The sequence below is a fragment of the Colobus angolensis genome, unplaced genomic scaffold, assembly GCF_000951035.1.
Source record: "Colobus angolensis palliatus isolate OR3802 unplaced genomic scaffold, Cang.pa_1.0 Scaffold104, whole genome shotgun sequence".
NCBI lineage: Eukaryota > Metazoa > Chordata > Mammalia > Primates > Cercopithecidae > Colobus > Colobus angolensis.
In genome coordinates, this window is record NW_012111364.1 from 4,123,551 (window position 1) to 4,133,338 (window position 9,788).

The following is a 9,788-nucleotide window of genomic DNA, read 5'->3' on the forward strand; positions in this document are numbered from 1 at the left end:
TTAATCGATGTTTATATAGTGGATATTGGGTAGCACTGCCGCTGATGCTTCCTCAATCACCGTTTGCAAAAGATACTGAAAATATCAACTCAATTCTTGTTTGTAGAAAAAAAAGTCTGGCAAAATTCCTAAGATTGCATAAGTCAGGTGGTTGCAGTTTTCTGTACCTGTAATCTCAGCTACTTGGGAGGCTGAGGCAAGAGGGTCACTTGAGTCTGTGAATACTGTGAATCGCTACTGCATTCTAGCCTGGGCAACGTGGACCCCATCTCTTAAAAAAATTGCTTAAGTCTTAATACATTTTTCTTCTCTGATGAAGTAGATATTTGTAAACAGCAGTAAAGCAAGTGTGCTAAAATCACTAATATTTAATGTTGAATAAGAAGACTTATTCCCAGGTGACTTATATTTTTCACCTAACTCAGCCCTTAATTTCAGAAAACAGGCTGCACAAACTGACCTGTTGACAATTCTTGTCAAGTTTATTTCCTCCAGTTTTCAATTTGCCTCACAAGGACCTTATCACGTAACACTTAAACCTTTGATGATGTTGAAAACTATGGGCAGCATCCTTGACACTCTGTTTCCTTTAAACGGTCATTCTTGTAAGAGCCAGGACAAGTTTACAGCAGACAGATATGTTGGATTGCTACCTATCCCTGGCAATGAAGAGTAGGAAACTACCCTCAGTTTTCCTAATTTTCTATCTTTTTCCTAACAGCCCCACTTTAATGGAAACGGCCTTCCCTTTTCCAGGTGGGAGCCATCAAGTTAAGGTTTTTTTTTTTTTTTTCTTTGATTCAACTCAATAAACATGGTAGTTGATTAAAAAGATACAGCATTCAAGACAAGAAGTGAGGCTGGGTTTCACGGGAGCCAGGAAGCAATCAAAAGACTCATTCTTTTCTCTTCTGGAGCTGCATGGATTGTCTCTTGTTGGCTTCCCTGTAAATCTTTAATTCTCTTTGCCCATTGCTGTTCTTTATTGATTTTCCTCAGGATTCAATGTGGCCACCAGATCAATGTGATGATCTTTCTGTTCCAATTACTGCCACCCATTGACTAGAAAATATGTCATTTAGTTCAAAAGTCTTGAATGAGAAAAATCTCAGAGAAATTGGTAGCACTGGATGGGCGTGAACCAGTGACCATCCCTAGGTAATCAGCCCAGATCAGGGCCAGCAGAGTCATGGAAGATGGAATTGGTTGTTTGCTAAGTTGTGGGGAAGTTCATTGTATTAGTTCATTTTCACACTGCTGATAAAGACACACCTGTGACTGGGAAATTTACAAAAGAAAGAGGTTTAATGGACTCAGTTCCACGTGGCTGAGTAGATCTCACAATCATGACAGAAGGTGTTTCACATGGTGGGAGACAAGAGCGTGAGAGCCAAGTGAAAGGGGTTTCCCCTTATAAAACCACCAGATCTCTTGAGATTTATTCACTACCACGAGAACAGTATGGGGAAACAGTCCCCATGATTCAGTTATCTCCCACTGGGTCCCTCCCACAACACAAAGGAATTATGGGAGCTACAATTCAAGATGAGATTTGGGTGGGGACACAGCCAAACCATATCATTCATGTTCTGAATTGGGCAGGCAACAGTTACAAATTCAGAAAGTTCTCAGAGCTTGGTTGTCAAAGATTTTCAATTTTTGCTTTATTTTATTTATGGAAGGCAGGTAAACTAAAACTACTGTGGACAAATATTTCTGTCAAAAGACTGCTAGGTATGATAACCTCTTCACTCAGCATCCACTTTATTTTCTTAATTATTCAATAGCACACCATAAAAATCAGAAATGCTTTCCTGAGTGGAAGTAGACCAATTATGTGATTATCAATTAAATAAATTAAGTGGGGATAATTAGAAGAAAGAAAACCAAAATGTATTGAGCACGATGCTAGGGATTTTAATTAATATTACTCTTTCAGACACTCAAGTTTTTGAGAGAAAAGATTTCTCTCTATTTTACAAATGACAACACCAAAGCCTAGAGAACTCCAATTGTTTCTTAAATACCCTGCTGCTTACACTTTGCCGTGATTGTATTTGAATGCATATCTGACACCAAGTCCTATTAACTACATAATATCATCTATTTTTAGGAAAAGCCAAGAATGTTTAATGACTCAAGATCACTTGATAATTTATTAAAGATATTTCCACTTTTCAATTCACATTATGGATTGATAAAAATATGACTGTTAAAATGAGATATTTAATTTATTAATTTATTGGACAAAAATATTTTGAAAAAAATACACTTCAAGAAGAATTTGTGAATTACCAGTTCGTTTTGTTCTAGCTGTGGATATACATTTGACTGTGGAGAGGTGTCTGCTAAGAGCACCATGTAGAAACAGAACTGGAGGCAGAAGAGCAGCAGGACACATTGCTCTGAGGCTTCAGAGTCAGGTGCACCTGGACTTTAATTCAATCCCAAATCTTGGCTCTACCTCACCACAGCTGTGGACTTTCACAGAGAGCTTTACCACCTTCTATACATGAATCCCCTCATTTGTAAAATAGGGATAAAAATATTTATGTCATAAGAATACTGTGTAATTTTAAATTTAAAATGAGATTATTATTGATATGCTGTGGCTCTGTGTGTGTCCCTACCCAAATCTCATCTCAAATTATAATCCCCATGTGTCGAGGGAGGGACTTGGTAGGAGGTGCTTGGATCATGAAGGTGGTTTCCCCCATGATGTTCTCGTGATAGTGAGTGAGTTCTCACGAGATCTGATGGTTTAAAAGTGTGGTACTTCCCCCCACCCCACCCTCTCCTGCTGCCTTGATGAAGAACGTGCTTGCTTTTCCTCCGCCTTTCATCATGATTGTAAGTTTCCTGAGGCCTCCCAGCCATATGGAACTGTGAGTCAATTAAACCTCTTTTCTTTATAAATTAGCATCTCAGGTAGTTCTTTAGAGTGGTGTGAAAATGGACTAATACAATTGTAAATAATTTTTCACAATGGTTGTTATCTAAATCCCTAACACATGCGTTTTATTATTTTTTGTTGTTGCTAAAAATGAATCAGTCATACCAGCTGAAGAAATGACAGGAAGACTCCTCTGTTTGGATTTTAGAGTTTTCCAATGATTACTATATATTGGTAATTTTGTTCACTGATTAACTTTAAAAAGCACTAATTAAACAAGATGTGAGATTAAAACAAAATAAAATATGCAAACATAAACTTTAAATCAACTCTGGCATATAAGTAGTAAGAACCAGACTAAGAAGGCTAAAGACAGCTGGCATATAATGACTAAAATTGAGAGTTGAATGTGTACCAACCTGTGTTCTAAGTAGTTTATCAGGGTTGAGTTGATTACCCTCCATATTCACCTGTGTAGTTCTTTAGACTCTAGCAATCAGCCTCCAAAAAAACCCCTTTTGACCTTAGTGGGCCCTAGGCACTTTTGTCTTCACAGATTCCTCTTTCCATTTAAAAATATCAAAAAGTATATTTTATAACTGGGCTGATTTAAAGATAACTATGTTAATATCATATATTAAAATAGTTTATTTGACCTAAAAGTTTTTTAATACTGATTTTAAAAGATAGGAAACATTTTTGTGGGTCTCTAAAAATACCGTGGGCCATAGCTGATGTACCTCCCTCACTGACCAAAATGGGGCTCTTCCTGGCAAGAGTATTGTAGTCTTAAGCATACCAGTTCAGAGACTACAGTACTTTATCAACGGCCACCGCAGATGCTTTGAGAGAATAAAAGAAAGGGAGGACAAAGCAGGTAGCATTCCAATTTGTTTTTTTATTGTAAGGACAGACTTACACACCATTGTTGAAAGAATTTTAACCTGTTTTCAACTTCCGTAAAATTGTTTCTACTGCCAGGTGAAATTAGCTTATTTTGCCTGCAGATGGTGCTACATCCTCAGTTCCTAGGTAACTCATCTTGATAAGAGAACGTATTAAATATTTAAGGCAAACGTGACATTTTTCAAAAATAAAATTCTTCATAATTAACATGACATCAGTTTTTCCTATGAGCCTAGAGTCTTAGTTATACCTGACAATCTCCAATAATTATAGCCACTTGTCTCAGAGCAGTTAAAAATTCTCATTGTGCTTGTAAAAGATACTACTTTCCTTCGAAGATTCGGTGACTTTCTGAATTCGTCTGAGATTAAAATTTTTCTGAGTAGTATTAGGTTGGGCAGAAAACATTTTTTACTTCCTGTATACACTGAACATGGAAAAGTCAAACTGTGAAGATAGCTAGCACTTTCAAATATTTTAAGATTATACTTTTTCCACTGTTGCTGAGAAATAATAAGTCAATATGTAGCACACCCTGACAGAAAATAAAGTCTTTTTAAGGAATAATGTTTTCTTAAATATGCTTCTTCTTGACACCATAATTTTGTCTGAAGTAAGTGGGTTTCTCTCAACTATATATCTGTACATGACCGTATCTAGTCTTTGATTTGAGGCATTATGAGCTTGAGAACAATAATAAAACTTAACTGACATACACATTATAGTGAGAATTATCCAAATTTATTTTCTAATTTCATAGATAGATGATATATAGGTGATGATAGATTAGATATACAGGTGATGATAGATCAGACAAATAGGTATAGATGCAATGTATATAAAGTAGATTCTATTATCAAACTTTATTCTTCCTCACCAACGAATTGGTTATAATCCTTGTTAACATGGTCAAGTGATATTGTTAGGGTTTAGTTTGGTTTCTTCTTCTAAGATCTCAAGATAATCATCTGTACTTTCTTTACTGTTTTGTTTTAATGCTACCCGAGCTAAGAGGTTCCTTTCTTAGTTGAGGACTCCGATTACTAAATGAAGGGAAATTGTTAGGGCTTGCTTATTTCATGGCCTAAAGTTGTATCTTTAGGCACCAAGACCTGTCAATTATTTTTTGTGGACAACTTTGATGCTTCCTCCTATGTTAGTTAATGGAGATGGTGACTGCGTGATACTTCATGCCCCTAATCTGTCTGCCTATTACATCAGCATTCTCTGATGATGCATTCTCATTGCTGGCTAATATTTTCTGAGGACTGTAGGAAGGTGAGGATATTATTTTTCAACCCTCTTCTTGTGAAAATAGTCAATTATTTCTTGGGTTTTGACCTGAGATCTATCTCCCCATATCAAGGAGTCAAGCCACTTCCAATTTAATGCCATAAAATACTCCGGCTGCAGCATTACAGATGGAATAAATTAAACATTACAGACAAATATATTTTGACCACTCATTTCTAATAGTGGCCTACACAGAAGACTTGAAGGAGACCAGCTGGTTCAATCCAAGAAAATATCACAAGTCAACAACAGAGTTTGGTGTAACATGTGGGTACTTTCACAAAGAAACTTACATAAATTACAGGCAAATATTTTGAAAAATATACTTTTGTTTTATTTTTATTTCCATAAAAAAATTACTAGACGAAATGGAATTTTGTATTACCAGAACAAAACCTAATTTGCTCACTTTGAGGGTCGTCACTGGGCTGTCTGCCTTGCTCTGTGTGTAGAGCAAGGGTGGGATTTTTCTAGATTCAAGAGGGGCAATGGACTAGAGAGGACAGAAGGTAGTTTCCAGTTAATGATCAAGTCCTGACGCACAATATGCTCAAAAAAAGCTTCCAATCTTAGATTTGCACTAGTAAGGGAGAGGGTGCCAAGGAATTTGTTTTTTTCTTCTCAGATGAGAGAACAGAGATCTGAGAGTAATGCCTGTCAGCACTGCTTAGGTGACTTATCTTCCAACCACTGTCAGACAATTAAGAGGAAATTTATATATCTCATTGTTTTGAGCACTATTATTGTCTTCCAAGTGGGTAACTATTGAGTTTCCACCAAAATGCCAAAATTCATTTCTAACCTTTGTGGGCAAGCAGATTACAGGCTCTGCCAGTACTTATTAGTAAGCAGCAGTAAGACAACTTGCTGGAAAAAGAACGTTAGATTTTCCCACCATCAGGGAATACTAAAATGATGAGCATGGTTGAAAAATAAATGAGTAACCAGTTTTTAGCTTCTAATAGAACTCATACTGAAAATACACATGTAAGATTTTAACTAATTAGGCCTCAAGCTCTTTTTAAAAGCCACATTGCAATTAATTAAAATGACTGCTACTCATTTTTTAAAAAAACAAGGTAAATTTTTTATTATACCTACCAAACTGTCACAGAAAGTAGACATGCTTAAACTCCCATATTACAGTTTTTGTGCTGAAATGGATAAACTACACGATCAACTTTCTTTTTTCTCAAATTTATTTTTTCATTGACATAAAAGTATACGTATTTGCCGTGTACAACACGATTTGTAGTATACATACATTGTGAAATGGTTAAATCTAGCTGGTGAATGCATTACTTCATATAGTTGTATTTATGGTGAGAACATATAACATCCACCTTTTAGCGTTTTTCTTATTTTTAAGCTGCTTATTTGAGTTGAAGTCCTGAATACTTCAGCTAATATTTAACAATAATTTAATTATTTACTTAATTAGATTAACAAATGCAAATTAAAATCAAGATGTGTAACCTTTCATTGAGGACCAAACTTAGAGTTATTTCCCCTTTAAGAGCAGTGCTATAAAAGGAGACCAATCAGTGGAAATTTAGAAATAGCCATTTAAGAGAGACAATGTTTAATTAGAGCAAAATTGTATCACCAAAAACATTTATTGTAGCATGGTTTTTAATACTAAAATGTAAAAATTAATAAATAAAATTATAGAATGTGATAAATTATAACAATTATAAAATAATTAAATATTAAGCGACTATTAATAGGAAAATAGTTACATCATTATATTTCAAGTTATGAGATTTCTATATAGCCAATAAAGCAATCATTAGTGTAGAGTTGTATCTCATATTGTATGAAAATGACTTTGTTAGAGGAAAAGATGAGAGAAATATTTCAGACAATAAATATAGTATACTCCAATTTAAAAATGCATATATTTGCATATGGTGGGGCTCAGAAAAGAGTATCTTAAAATGAAGGCCTCCACAGCAGCCTCAGAGCAGTTTTTTTCTGACCTTTTCCTGTTCCCCTGTCTCTCAGTCCTGTTCTCCCTGGAGGATAGCCATAAAAACTAGAATCCCTCTTCCCCAAGGCAGGTCACAGAAACCAGAGCCCCCTTTCTCCAAAGCCAGTCATAAAACCTCATAATATATTATTCTAATTTTCCCTTGCCTTTGTGTGTAAAAACTGGCCATAAAGAAATTATCTGACACACCTTGTTTGACTGTAGATCATGAGACCCCAATTCTAGAGAGGGCTCTTCCTCACACCAAGGAAGGAATGCATGCTCAGAAGAATCTAGACAGCCAATTTCCCCACTCAGCCCATTATCATTACATCTTGCCCTTTTTTGTCCAATCATGTTTCTACATGGCTATCCATAACCTAAACATAAACATGGACAATTTCTTCTGTATACTTGAGTCTTCTGAAAGCTCCCATGTATACATGTTAAATAAATTTGTATGCCTTTTCTTCTATAAATCTGCCTTTTGTAAGTTGATTTTTCAGAGAATCTTCCAAGAGCCTTTGGCCCCTACACATATATGTAAATACACATAAGTTTTTAATATTATAGAAAATGTCTAAAAAGACTGATACCAAACACTTAAGATTGGTTACCTCAGGGGAGTAGGATTGGGAGGTAAGGGGTGATTGAAGTAGATTTTATGTATTACCTTATATGTATTTGTACTGCTTAAAATTTTTAGTTATCTCAAATGAGTTTCATAATGTATCTTTTGCAGAATCTTCAATTAGCCTTAAACAATGCAGCTTTTTGGAAATACCCATTTAGAGACATTAAGAATAATATGAGTTGAAAATTAAAGAATCATTGCATTCTTTTTCTTAATTCAAAAGGGGCAATAAAATTAATTTAAAAAGTTAATGTTATTTATATAAAATTTTAGTTGTAGTATTTGTAGTTATGCTCTTTTCAGAGTAAACGATTTTGACATTTCATTATCGCAGATGTATTAAAGTTGGAAATTATGTTTTTAAATTAAGGGAAATGGTCTACAGTCCCATCAGTGTTATTGTAAGATTAAAATTAATTACAAAGAATTTTTGTATCAGGCCAAACTGGACAGGTAATCAGTCATAAACTAATGTTATTAGCTTGATTCATGTTATCAAACTGTATTTCTGATAACACCAGACAAAGCAGTGGTGGGAGAGAGACATACTACATATCAAAATTATAAAAACCAAGTTCTTTTGTTTGCATTAGTTTAAATATTTACAGGTCACATTTATGGCAGAGAGTTTAGAATTGAATAATTTAAGCAAAAAGCTCACATTTGCCTAAATTTGTGGAAGCAAATATACCATAAAATAATGTTTCCTACTTAGAAGTTTGTAGAGTGCCTTTTATGTAAAAATTCTGAAACTTTTAAAGGACTGGATTTGACAGTTCAAATTGAATTAATGAACATTTTATTTTAAAGATAGAATTAAAATGCACTGTTCAGTTCATATAGGTAATTTGAGGTGCACAGGGAATGATGCAACTTTCCCAACAACTCGAATCAGATGAAATGCAATGGTTAATTTTCAGTAAAAACTTATCGAGAGGTCAGTCTCATATAGGTAGAGGTTTGTTTTATTTCAGAAGACGATGGCTACTTTTTTTTTTTTTTGAAAAAAGTGACATTTTTTATATACAAAAGAAAAAAGTACTACATCTGTAAACTGAGAAAGCATAACAAAATGGACACCCACAATTCAATCATCCAATTCAGAAATAGGCCAAAGTCAATACAACTGTACTGATGACTTCTTTGCTTCTATTATAATCCTGCTGTATTTTGTGTTAATCACCTGTGCTAGGCAACCTCTAAGATGGTCCTAAATGACCCTTCCTTTCCAGTATTGATACCCTTATATAATCTCTTTCCCTACAGAGTGAAGTAGACTTGTTAGAAATGACTCACTTCTAACAAACACAATGAAAAAAAAGTAGTGAATGCCACTGCTGATATTAGGTTATAAAATAACTATAGCTTTCATCTCGCTCTTCCTCTCTCTCTCCTTCTCACTTTCACTCCCTTTTTCTCTTGCCTGCTCTAAGGAAAACCAGTTGCCATGATGTGAGTTCGAAGTTGTCCTATAAAAGGCCCACAAGGCAAGGGACTGAGGGAGCCCTCTAGCCAACACACAGGAGAAATGAGGCCCTCAGTCAAAACAGCTCTGAGAGAATAACACTGGGCCAAGAACCACATGGGTAACTTTGCAGTGGATCATACCCAGGGCTTGTCTTAGATAAGACCACAGCCAACACCCTCACTGCAACCTCATGAGAGATCTTGAGCCAGGGGTACTCAGTTAAACCAACCCTGAATTCCTGACCCAGAGGAATTGTGAGATAATAAATGTGTGTTGTTCTAAGCTACTACATTCTGCAGTAATTTGTTCATCAGCAGTACATAGCCAATACATTATCCTTGCCTTTTATAAAGTTTTGTTAAAGGATGCACAACGTATTAATTTCTGTTATATTAGAACTTTAAACTGTCACTCAATTCTTTTGTTTTTATTTTTAATTTTTGTGGGTACATAGTAGATGTATATATTTATGTGGTACACGAGGGAGTTTTATACAGTCATGTAATGTGTAATAATCACATCAGCGTAAATGGGATATCCATCATCTCAAGTTTGTATCCTTTCCTTGTGTTATAAACAATCCAATTATATTATTTTAGTTATTTTTAAGTGCATGATAAATTGT